Source organism: Palaemon carinicauda, chromosome 5 (genome assembly GCF_036898095.1).
Source record: "Palaemon carinicauda isolate YSFRI2023 chromosome 5, ASM3689809v2, whole genome shotgun sequence".
Classification (NCBI taxonomy): domain Eukaryota; kingdom Metazoa; phylum Arthropoda; class Malacostraca; order Decapoda; family Palaemonidae; genus Palaemon; species Palaemon carinicauda.
The window spans coordinates 161434980-161449398 of NC_090729.1; positions in this window are offsets into that span (position 1 = coordinate 161434980).

Sequence of the window (14419 nt, forward strand, 5' to 3'; positions counted from 1 at the left end):
TTGTAATGTTAGCGACGCTTAGATACTATAAAATATTTGAAAGGAGGGACTATCCTTTCAGAAAACCTAAAGTGTGCGCAAGATCAAGGCTTTATGTGTAGCTATATGAGGTGACATATTTTTTAAAGTTTAACTGTACACATGGTTCATCACCGGTTCAGCAGTTAAACAATGGATTCTCCGGTGGACGCTGAATTTAATAATCAAGTCTACGTATCAAGCTTTCCATTTTTCATATGTTAACCGTGAATGAATCTACTGTACAGTATAATAATAACAATAATAACCAAAACAGCGATCTTGATCCGGAACACCACCAAAATCTAATGTGCTGTTCCGGATTACAATACCTATCCGTTGTGAAAATTTGGTGAAAATACAGTAAGGAGTTTTGACGTAACTGTGCTAACAGTAAAAAAAAAATACATAAATAAGTAAATAATCAAGTAGAAAGAGCCACCAGAAATTTCAGACCTCCGTCAACGAAGACTGTCAATATTTTACTCAAGTCTACGGACCAAGCTTTCCCTTTCCAAATGTTGACCGTGAATAAATCGACTGCATAATAACAACAATATTGCGATCTTAATCCGAATCACCTCCATATTTTAATGGCCTCTTCCAGAGTATCATACCTATCCGTTGCTAAAATTTGGTGAATATCCGCTAAGAAGTTTTGACGTAATCCTTCTACCACACGAATAAACAGATGGATAAATAAAAGTAGTTAATTTCATAACGTCCTAGGCAAAAGTAATAAAAGAGAAAAGACTAGAGCTATTGAAAATTCACGAATAAACTTAATCAATTAGTTTTAAAAAAATTGACTGGAAGATAGTAATAACAGAGAAAGGCACTGATAGAAATCATGTTCAATTTCATGATAGAACCAGACATTGTAGTTCTGGAAAGCACCCTTCATCGCAATGGCAAAAGAGAGGTATATTTCAATTACCAAGAGGGCAAAGGTAGGTTTCTATTATACTTGTGCTAGAAGACGAGGAGATAACGAGATAATGCAAAAAGTGTGCAATCCAGAGAACTTAAGAGGAGAGAAGATTAGGGGAGCAGGAAGTTCGATTGTGTGCGTATATGAATGAAGGATGAATTAACACTGGGGTGATATTCTATGATGAAAGCATACAGTATGTATGTGCAGCAGATTCGGAAAAAAAATCATGTGAGTGCTCTCTCTCTCTCTCTCTCTCTCTCTCTCTCTCTCTCTCTCTCTCTCTCTCTCTCTCTCTCTCTCTCTCTATATATATATATATATATATATATATATATATACACACACACACATATATATATATATATATATATATATATATATATATATATATATATAGATATATATATGTATATATATATGACAGCAGGCTGGGAGGAAAAAGGAAACGAAGACTTGACTAACGCTTTCGTGTTATTATTACACCTCCTCAAGACCAGAGTCAATACAGATTGACTCTGCTCAAGACCTTGAACTGTAATGATAACACGAAAGCGATTGGTCAATCCTTCGTTTCTTTTTATCCTCCTAGGCTGCTATCATCTTGAGGCATCGCACGTTCTACTGAATTGTCGTTAATATATATATATATATATATATATATATATATATATATATATATATATATATATATATATATATACATATGTGTGTGTGAGTGTGCGTGCGCGTGTATGTGTGAGCGAAAAGAAAGTTATTAGTTTACACTTATCAGACCAAACTTGAACGACGATAAAAAGATGACATTCAAGAGGGGATTATTCCCCTTGATGCTTCCAAATACTGAAATTTTCTCGTGATCTTATTGCATTCCATAAAGCACCCGAAGGAAGATGTAACCATTCGAATCAAGAATAAATCTTTCATAAAAGATGGACATGAACTTTTACAAGAAGTAAGCAAACTGATTTGTTCCTGAATTCTGAAAGCACCTGACAATCTTTTCGGATTTATTTATCTTTTCTTATTGGGAGGTGACATTAGAACATCACCAGAAACGGCCAAGAGAGAGAGAGAGAGAGAGAGAGAGAGAGAGAGAGAGAGAGAGAGAGAGAGAGAGAGAGAGATAACGTTTTAATTGGTTCTATCAAGGATATGTGCACTTATAAAACGTTCAATATCTGAGAAGGAAAATTTTAATCCAATATTGTAAGATTTTATCTAAGGTATGTTACGAAAACCAACAATAAGATAATGGATTCATAAACGTCTTTTTAAGTGTTTCTATTGAGCTTAAAACCTTTATATCAAATATATTTTAGGTGTGATGGAATTTATATTTCAGAAAATATGATACAAATTATCAAATAAAATTATTTAGAAGAAATATTACCTATATAATCAAAATTTGGTGACCTTGAAGATATGGTTAATAATAAACACTTGAAAGGTGGCCACCAATTTTTTTTTACTACCTAAAAATTTAAATATCACTTCAATATAAGCGTTAAAATCGCTACTATATTAACCTTTCACAAGAATTCCCACCTGCAAATATTACGACCAGTTAAAAGAACCACGAAACATATATCTTTAAACACGTATCCAAATCTGCTTTGAAAGGAATACATTTTATTATTTTTAAATTCATGCTAAACAGTTTTGAGAAGCTAGTGGCACTTTAGAAAGAATTCCTTATTTCTTAATGAGTGACCTGAGAAATACCTTATTATAAAAATAAGTTACATTACTCTTCACCTTCAAAGATGCAATACCTAATGTTAAGATATGTGGTGTTTCTGTGTATTCATATCTCTCTCTCTCTCTCTCTCTCTCTCTCTCTCTCTCTCTCTCTCTCTCTCTCTCTCTCTCTCTCTCTCTCTCTCTCTCTCTATATATATACAGTATATATATATATATATAAATAACTATATACATATTTGTATACATACATACATATATTCTTTCTTTATATATACAGTATATATATATATATATATATATATATATATATATATATATATACACACACAAACACACACACACACATATATATATATATATATTAGAGAGAGAGAGAGAGAGAGAGAGAGAGAGAGAGAGAGAGAGAGAGAGAGAGAGAGAGAGAGAGAGAGAGAGAGAGAGAGAGAGAGAGAAAATTATGACTTACTTAAGGTGCCTCAGTAAATCTGTGACATGGCCGTTATAAATCATGACCAGTTTTTTTCCTTTATGTATTTTTATAGAGTACGTAAAGATGTTTATAATTTCTTATGTTCTGTCTAACAACACTTCTATTACAATCCACAGCTTACGACATTCTTTGCAATCTCCATACTTGAAATATGTCCCAGTTAGGACTTACTAAGTCCTAATAACAAGGAAAATAGTTAAAGTGAAAAATTTAATGATTTATAATAGTTTATGGTTGTTATGAATAACCTTTACCGTATAATTTCATTTATACACAATATAATAACACTGAGTGCTTTATCCTATAAAAATCATATTGTAAAAATCTAAATGGATGAATACCTTGAAAAAGAAGATAAGGTAAAGAAAAAGTGTTGGTGAAATAAAGTTGTTTAAAGGTATAGAAAATACGTTGGTGAAATAAAGTTGTTAAAAGGTAAAGAAAAAGTGTTGTTGAAATAAAGTTGTTTAAAGGTATAGAAAATGTGTTGGTGAAATAAAGTTGTTTAAAGGTAAAGAAAAAGTGTTGGTGAAATAAAGTTGTTTAAAGGTAAAGAAAATGTGTTGGTGAAATAAAGTTGTTTAAAGGTAAAGAAAAAGTGTTGGTGAAATAGTTGTTAGAAGGTAAAGAAAAAGTATTTGGTGAAATAAAGCTGTTTAAAAGTAAAGAAAAAGTGCTGGTGAAATAGTTGTTAGAAGGTAAAGAAAAAGTTTTGGTGAAATAAAGCTGTTTAAAAGTAAAGAAAAAGTGCTGGTGAAATAGTTGTTAGAAGGTAAAGAAAAAGTGTTGGTGAAATAAAGCTGTTTAAAAGTAAAGAAAAAGTGCTGGTGAAATAGTTGTTAGAAGGTAAAGAAAAAGTTTTGGTGAAATAAAGCTGTTTAAAGGTAAAGAAAAAGTGTTGGTGAAATAAAGCTGTTTAAAGGTAAAGAAAAAGTGTTGGTGAAATAAAGCTGTTTAAACGTAAAGAAAAAGTGTTGGTGAAATAGTTGTTAGAAGATAAAGAAAAAGTGTTGGTGAAATAAAGCTGTTTAAAGGTAAAGAAAGTGTTGGTGAAATAAAGCTGTTTAATGGTAAAGAAAAAGTGTTGGTGAAATAAAGTTGTTTAAAGGTAAAGAAAAAGTGTTGGTAAAATCAAGTTGTTTAAAGGTAAAGAAAATGTGTTGGTGAAATAAAGTTGTTTAAAGGTAAAGAAAGTGTTGTGAAATAAAGCTGTTTAAAGGTAAAGAAAAAGTGTTGGTGAAATAAAGCTGTTTAAAGGTAAAGAAAAAGTGTTGGTGAAATAAAGTTGTTTAAAGGTAAAGAAAATGTGTTGGTGAAATAAAGTTGTTTAAAGGTAAAGAAAAAGTGTTGGTGAAATAAAGTTGTTTAAAGGTAAAGAAAATGTGCTGGTGAAATAAAGTTGTTTAAAGGTAAAGAAAAAGTGTTGGTGAAATAAAGTTGTTTAAAGGTAAAGAAAAAGTGTTGGTGAAATAAAGTTGTTTAAAGGTAAAGAAAATGTGTTGGTGAAATCAAGTTGTTTAAAGGTAAAGAAAAAGTGTTGGTGAAATAGTTGTTAGAAGGTAAAGAAAAAGTGTTGGTGAAATAAAGCTGTTTAAAAGTAAAGAAAAAGTGCTGGTGAAATAGTTGTTAGAAGGTAAAGAAAAAGTGTTGGTGAAATAAAGCTGTTTAAAGGTAAAGAAAAAGTGTTGGTGAAATAAAGCTGTTTAAAGGTAAAGAAAAAGTGTTGGTGAAATAAAGCTGTTTAAAGGTAAAGAAAAAGTGTTGGTAAAATAGTTGTTAGAAGGTAAAGAAAAAGTGTTGGTGAAATAAAGCTGTTTAAAGGTAAAGAAAGTGTTGGTGAAATAAAGCTGTTTAATGGTAAAGAAAAAGTGTTGGTGAAATAAAGTTGTTTAAAGGTAAAGAAAAAGTGTTGGTGAAATCAAGTTGTTTAAAGGTAAAGAAAATGTGTTGGTGAAATAAAGTTGTTTAAAGGTAAAGAAAAAGTGTTGGTGAAATAAAGTTGTTTAAAGGTAAAGAAAAAGTGTTGGTGAAATAAAGTTGTTTAAAGGTAAAGAAAATGTGTTGGTGAAATAAAGTTGTTTAAAGGTAAAGAAAAAGTGTTGGTGAAATAAAGTTGTTTAAAGGTAAAGAAAATGTGCTGGTGAAATAAAGTTGTTTAAAGGTAAAGAAAAAGTGTTGGTGAAATAAAGTTGTTTAAAGGTAAAGAAAATGTGTTGGTGAAATAAAGTTGTTTAAAGGTAAAGAAAAAGTGTTGGTGAAATAAAGTTGTTTAAAGTGTGTTGATGAAATAATGATGTTTAATAATATTATAACGCATGAAAAGCGTGTTTCCTCACCCGGTCGATTTTGTAAAAATTTCCTCAAAACATGGCCGTGCAGAAATCTCAAAAATAAAGTAATGGAATTTTTCAGTCTTTCTCTCCCTCTCCCACACGCACATGACTTGGAGATCAAAGAACGATTATAAAAGAATTTTGATTTATTCTCCACAGGGCGAAGCGCTCTTTCTTTTTCCGTCATATATGGCCAACACCTGGTTCTTTTACCTGTACATCTTTTATCATGAAACCTTTGAAAACAAGATAGGAAATGATTTGGTAACATCCGAAAAATAGTGATAGATTCTGTACAAATTAACTGCCATTTACACACCCAAACCCCACCACACCCACACCCACACTCCCTAACACACACACACACACACACACACAAACACACACACATATATATATATATATATATATATATATATATATATATATATAAATGTATAATATATATATACATATATACAGTATATATATCTATATATATATATATATATATATATATATATATATATATATATCCTAATTCATGTATGCAGAGATGTCATGTACGACAAAGTAAATGAACTCAATATTCATGAGTACTCGACAAAAATCTATATCTCATCTTATTATTGCAGAGGTTGTAATTTGGTAGTGGAGGGAGCTTTAGAGCTTTAGTTTTCCTGAGGCTAAACTAACTAGTTTAGCTTTTCGATCTCGTGAGATTAAAGCTCTGTTGATGGACCTTGATGCCTATGGAGGTGTAGACCCAAATGGTATTTTTCCTTTGTTTTTTATAAAGACAGCAGATTTCTTAGCTCCAAAGTTATCTGTTATTTTGCGCAAGTTAGCAAGAAGAGGAGCTTTTAACACTTGTTGGAGAATTGGTAATGTTACTCCTCTATGTAAATGTGTTTGTGGTAGCTCAAGTCCCACTGATTACCGCCCAATTTCCATAACTCCCATATTATCTAAAGTTTTTGAACGTCTTCTGGCAAAACGTCTTAACAGGTTTGCTGAAGGTAATCATCTACTCCCTAGTTTGCAATTTGGTTTTCGTAAAGGCCTTGGAGCATGTGACGCCCTTCTTACAATCTCCAATGCTGTACAGAAATCCCTTGATTGTGGTCGGGAAGTTCGTATGATTGGCCTTGATTTTAGTGCTGCCTTTGACCGTGTTAATCATATAAGGTCTGTGTCTTCTTCAATTGCACAAAAAATAGGCTTATTGAGAAAGTCTTTCAAGATTTTCGGTGATCAATCTATTCTGAAGAAGTGTTTTAATTCTTTCATTCTACCTTGTTTTGAGTATTGTTCTCCTGTCTGGTCTTCAGCTGCTGATTCTCATCTTAATTTGTTGGACAGAAACTTACGGTCGATTAAATTTCTTATTCCTGATCTAGATATTAATCTCTGGCACCGTCGTTCAATTAGTTCATTATGCATGTTGCATAAGATTTTTCATAACTCTGACCATCCTTTACATTCAGATCTCCCTGGACAATTCTATCCTGTTCGTAATAATAGGCAGGCAGTTAATTCTAATAGCCAGGCCTTCTTCATCACGAGACTCAATACTACGCAGTATTCTAGAAGTTTTATTCCAGCTGTTACCAAGTTGTGGAATGATCTTCCTAATCGGGTGGTTGAATCAGTAGAACTTCAAAAGTTCAAAGTTGGAGCAAATGCTTTTTTGTTGACCAGGCGGACATGAGTCTTTTTATAGTTTATTTATAACATATTTGTTTTTGATGTTGTTAATAGTTTATATATGACATGTCTGTTTTGACGTTGTTACTTGTTTTAGAATGATTTATTGTTAATTTGTTCTCTTCATTTATTTATTTCCTTATTTCCTTTCCTCACTGGGCTATTTTTCCCTGTTGGAGCCCCTGGGCTTATAGCATCTTGCTTTTCCAACTAGGGTTGTAGCTTGGATAGTAATAATAATAATAATAATATATATATATATATATATATATATATATATATATATATATATATATATATATATATATATATATATGTATAATATATAAATGTATACATATATACATATAAATGTATAATATATATATATATATATATATATATATATATATATATATATACTGTATATATATATATATATATATATATATATATATATATATATATATATATATATATATATATATATATATATATTCACACCTTACCCCTATCTCCAAACCTGTAATTGTATACTCCAACCAAGGGTTCAACTATTATCTGAGTGTTTATAGATACGATTACATAAGATTATACACTGAAAATTCACTTTAACCCTGCCAAAAATGGGATGCTCTGTGCAATGTAATCGTAAACTATTGCATCCAGCTACTCGTCTACTAAGTAGAGTAGGGTAGCTGATGCGTGCGCATACTTATGCGTCATGTTTTATGTGCCCAGCATTGCCATAACCAGCTCTCTCTCTCTCTCTCTCTCTCTCTCTCTCTCTCTCTCTCTCTCTATATATATATATATATATATATATATATATATACATATATATACAGATATATATATATATACATATATATATATATATACTGTATATATATGTTACTCTTGGTCTTTCTTTCACTGTAGCTTCTGTCCTCAGTGTGTGATATTATCCGCGGGTTTATAGAAAGTCCACCATTAGAATGTGTACAGACTTTGAAACATAAGTCTGTTTTTATTGTTAATATGTGAAAGATAAATGTTAATGTTGTTAATGTTCTTAAAATAGATTATTTTAATTGTGCATCACTATTTTTGTAGTTTATTAATTTCCTTATTTCCTTTCCACATTAGGCTATTTTTCCTCATGGGGGCCTTAGGCTTCCTGCAATCTGCTTTTCCAACTTAGGCTGTAGCTTAGCTAATAATAATAATAATAATAATAATAATAATAATAATAATAATAATAATACATTACATTACACAGTAGCAATAGTTACAGTAATAATGTAATGTACCGAACTCTAACATAATATAATTTCAAAACGATTTACTGTACAGCGTACTATACAATATGTACAAAGTATATTCTCTTTAGTACTGCGTTCTGTATAAAAAATAAGCAATACTGTTACAGTATACACATTTTTTCTGTATGTTTTATGAAAAGACATTTTTTTTGGCAGCAGTAAAGTTAAGATTGCCTATCATACGAGGAATTCCCAATTCGCAGGGTGCTCTAAACATGGTGCTAACAAATAAGGGAAGCTTGCTGTATATAATACACATTCAGTACATATATATACAGCATATATAAATTTATATATATGAATATATATATATGTATATATGTATATATATATGTGTATATATATACATATATATATGTGTATATATGTATATATATATATATATATATATATATATGTATGTATGTATATATATGTATGTATGTATATATATGTATGTATATGTATGTATGTATATATATATATATATATATATATATATATATATATATATGTATATATATATATATATATATATATATATATATATGATAATTTCACCAGTAAAACTCGTGATTTTTTACGTATGCAAATAAGCCAGGAACACCTCTTAACATTGCGTTCACTATGCTTAAGGATGAAAGACCTGATGAAAATTCCATTTATGATGAGGGTTTCTGGTAAAGCAAGCATTCGAACTTATGTCGAGTCAAAATCGAAGAGGCAGTCAACGAATATAACCATTAGGCAACAAAGACTATTAACCCTAATGCTATTAACTGGGTAAAATGGTAGGTCAGAAAGTTTTGTAAATGTCACTGGTATGTAAGACAGCTGTCTCACCAGGAAAATCCTTACACCAGTTGAAAAAAAAATACACTGATGCAAGGAATTTTTTAACATTGATATGAAAATTTACGAAATTTCTACACTGAGCGTGTAATTACACAGATAATTAAGAAGAGCCAAAAGAACCTATGCAGTTTTCTGTCACAAAGTTTATAGACTACAATACATTTCCTTCACTAAGCTTTCCCGATTGGAAAATAATCCTTTGACCCTCGATTTCCTGCACAAGATTTAGTTCAATTAGAAGTGAGCAAATATGGCAAAGCCATTTTAATTTACATGTTAAACAGTTTCGCTAGAATTATTAGCCTTTCCTGGTAATTACTGTTGATTCTTATATACTCTTTTGCATTTCTCTCAGTGCATGTTCTGCTAGAAGTATTAATTTTGTCAAGTTAAAGCTACTCCTTTTCTAGAGTGCTGTCTTATTTGTTTCAAAAGCAATCCTACAATTAAAGTCTTTCAGAAGTTGCTAGTATAGGATTCTTTGTTTTTTATCTTTGTTTTTTTTTTTTCAAAGACTTGATGAACTAAAATGATCCTTTGACTAGCATATGAAGTGATTCAGTTTCCAAAAATAATCCTTAATATGATTACGTGAGAACAGAAATGCGAGTTGGAAATACATTTTGCAAATGTCATGGGAGAATTTTTTTTTTTTTCCTGACAGCCTGAATCTAAGCGCGTTGGAGGTCTTTTGGGTTCTTAAGTTGTTGAAAAAAATATACAAATATATGAGGTACAAGGCTGGTAACGAAGGTGTTCTAAATATTCTAAGATAATGACTTACTTTATAGTAAAATACGTAATTTACGCATATTCCTACATAATCTTATTTATTTATTTATTTATTTTTATTTTTTTTTTTTTTTTAAATGATGGACAATAAATCTGATTCCCATGAGGCTAAGCTTCTCCTGGAGGTCTGTTCATTTGGCTTAGTCTCTGGGAATACCTGGTCAATGAAAATTCAAATATCAATAAATCAAGATTTTGCAATAAAAATCTTATTTTCTACCAGTTTTACATTGCGGTTACCATGATTGAATATAACCAACCCACCACGCGGAAAATAATTAATCACTGCATGAAAACTACACGGAATGCGGTATATGATTACTTGTTTTATTTTCGATTGAATAATTAATAGCTAGAGAGCGCAAATAGCACGAAGTTTTGATCTGTTATTGTATATCAAAATTACAACAAAAGCCTAAGTAACAAGACTCATAAAGCCATTTTGCGCTTACTGTGGTTGGTAAGTATTTTGCAAGGATGTTACTGTTAATTAGATAACACGCGCACACACACTACATGTATATATATATATATATATATATATCTATACAAAAAATATATATAAAAAAAATATATATATAGCAATATATATATATATATATATATATATATATATATATATATACGTATTTTTATATATAGTATACATAACATAAATAGATACATCCAAATAAATTAGTATACACACACACACACACACACACACACACATATATATATATATATATATATATATATATATGTGTGTGTGCGTGTGTATGCATATTTACTTATATATACATATACATACGTGTGTCTTATTGGAAATTACCTGTGATAAGTAAACTGGAAAGCTTATTTTGAACCAATTTTCATAAGAGTAAAAAGCAAGGGAATGAAACCATGTAGCTGGTGAAAGACGCCATAGGTAAGTTATATTAAATGCAATAAACAATTCAAGAAGAAAATCAGATAGCTGGAAGAATGTACTCATGCAAATAAATAGTAAATGTAATAAACAACTAACAGGGAAACCCAGAAGCTGGAAGAAGACGCTTTAGGCAAGTCAATAAAAATATAATAAGCAAAAAAGTAATGAGGTATACAAGCTAAAAGGTAGAAGAAGACGCTACAGGTACTTAAAAAAATACTGTCAACAGCTGATGCAAGAAAATACGAATTTGGGGTAAGATGTTACTCATAAATAAAATAAGGAAGGAAACAAAAAGTTGGAAGAAAAGAATATAGATGAGAAATTAATAAAATAGACTTGCAGGGTAAAAACCAGGCAACTGGAAGAAAATACTATAGATAAATATAAATGAATACAATACACCACTAAAGGAACAAAACCAAGAAGATGTAAAAAGTAATACAATTCCTAGACAACGAAACCAGAAAGCTAGATGAAAACGCTATGGTTAAAGCATAAATGATCACAATAAGCAGAAAGGAATGAAAACCAAGTAACTGGAAGAAAACACAACAGATAAGTAAAAACTGATACAATCAGTAGATCAATAGCTAAAAAAATGAAGCCAATAAGTTACCAGAAAATGCTGTATGTTAGATAAATTAATACAATAAACTGCTAATGAACGAACCAAGAAATTGGAATGACACAAAATGGAATTAAAAAAAAATAATAGGATAAACTGTAAAGTAACGGAACCTGTAAGCTATAAAAAGTTATTACATATAAATAAAAATTAATACAATAAACTGCTAAGGAATAAAATGAAGCATCATAAAGGCACAACATGTAAGTAAAAATTAATAAAATATGTAGCTAAGAAACGAATTCAAAAAGTTTGAAGAGGATGGTACAGGAAAGTAAAATTTAACACGATAAACTGCTAAGGTGGGAAAAATTATGCTCAAAGAAGAGTCTAGAGGTTATGAATACGATAAACAATTAAGGAACAAAATCAAGAAGCTGCTAAAAGAAACTACATTTAAGTAAAAAGGAATAAAATATACAACTTATGAACGATACCCTGCAACTGGAAGAACGCACTACAGGTAAGCAAAAATACATAAAAAAAAAACGCTAAATAATTAAACCAGCAAGCTAGAATAAGACGCCACAGATGGGTAAAAATTAATACAACAAACGGCTAAGGATGGAAACGAACCTAGAAGACTAGGAGAAGTAAAAATAATTACAATAAAATGTTAAAGAACCAAACCAAGAAGCTAGAAGACGCTACAGGTATGGAAAACTTAATGCAATAAACTTCTAAGGAACAAAACTGAGAAACTGAAGAATACACTTGAGATGAGTAAATAAAATTACAGTAAATAGCTAAAGAGTGTAATACAATAACCTAGAAGATGACGTTACTGGTAAGTAAAATTTGTTATGATAATAAGCTAAGGAAAGAAACTAAAAAATTTTTAATACACAACAAATATATAAAAATTAATACAATATAAAGAATAATTTAAGAATTTTGCAATTTGGACGTATTTGTTCCTTACCTCAGAATCTAAAATAGATACCAATAAAATATTTCAATCATGGAGTTAAATATTCATTTCATGAATAAATATAATGAAACTTATTTTACATCATAAGATATACCTGAACACACACACACACATACAGGATATATATATATATATATATATATATATATATATATATATATAGAGAGAGAGAGAGAGAGAGAGAGAGAGAGAGAGAGAGAGAGATTTACTTTTACTTCTTTCAGCTTTGATTAAAATGCTTTTGAAAATAATTATTAGCACATTAGCTAAATGAACATCAAAATCATATATTATTGGTTTATTCGTAGCATCTATATAAAAAAAATAGGAGACTAGAAACAGGTTTAAAGTCATGGGGTAAGAAAATTACTTGTGAAGGTGTGATATGATTAATCTTTGTAGATGATCGAGTGTTGATAGGGGGATAGGAACGACAATCTACAGATATCAGAAAATGAGGTTTAAAGTCTTTCCAAGAGTAAATGTGTGAAAAAGTAAAGTTATTGGATAAATGCAACTCGATTGATGCAGCAATGAATGTTAATATGAATAGTGGAATGATGGATATACGTAGATCGTCTTAGGTACTTTGAAGTAAATATCACACACAATTTCAAGATGGGAAAGAGGCGAGTCGCATAACAGATAACGTAAAAGAGTTCACAGTTTATGTAAATAATAGGAAAAAGACTCTAGTGGAGATAAATGCTAAGGCGTTGAATGTGCGGAGGGGTTGTACAGAATGATCTCCTTTATGGACACCAGGTGTGCATAATGAATGCAAATGAAAGTAGATAGATAGGTTGAAGCTGTTACAAAGAACATGTTACCTTAGTATGTGAGACAACAATTACTTGAAAGGTAAAGAAAGGAAGAGATACTTAGTAAATGGGATACCGGATGAATCAGGGCGTATCGAGAGGGTTTGGTGATATGGAAAGATTGGAAGACGACTGAATAATGTAGTGTTAAAGAAAGGGGAGAGGGAGACCAAGAAAGGGCTGCAAAAGGAGTAAAAGAAGTACTGAACCGAAGGGGTATGAGGGACAAGGGGAGGGGGACTTCCAATAACATAATGGTAAGCCCTATAATTAAGTGCATGAAGCACCTAATGTCTTAAATGTTTTCTGACGGGAGGGGGCCTTCCTGGATTCATTAGTTAACCCATGAATATGGCAGTGAACGTAGTATTGTTATTTTTTTCGCTCGAGCTACTCATCTTAAGAGACGCAGATATAAACACATACATACATACATACATACATACATACATACAGTACATACATATATATATATATATATATATGTATGTATATATATACACTATATATATATATATATATACACATAGATATAGATATAGATATATATATATATATATATATGTGTGTGTGTGTGTGTGTGTGCGTGTAATTATACATATATATGATAAATTGCTTATTTGGTTATTAAAAACAAGTGTAAATGTGCGAAATTTATCATTAATCAAAAGCCTAGTACAAAATTACCAACCAGGTACAATGGTTGAGATGGGAAGACTTCAATACTACGTACAAAGAACCTGAATTCGACAGGAATAAGTATGGGAGAATTGTCATCACCTTTTATTTCTTTGTGGGTAGATAGTATATCACTGTCACCGCAGTTTCTCGAGACCAGGTTCGATTCCCCGGCCGACCAGAAGCTATTATATTTTTAGTCGGTTCCCCCTTGGGTCTCTGATCCCGAGGTATAGAAAGAAAACAGATATCAGGAGTATAATATACGGCTTACTTGAAAATATATATATATATATATATATATATATAAGTGTGTGTGTGTGTGTGTTGGAATACCTGATACAACGTACAGCAGAGGGAGTAAAGCTAAAGGAATACAA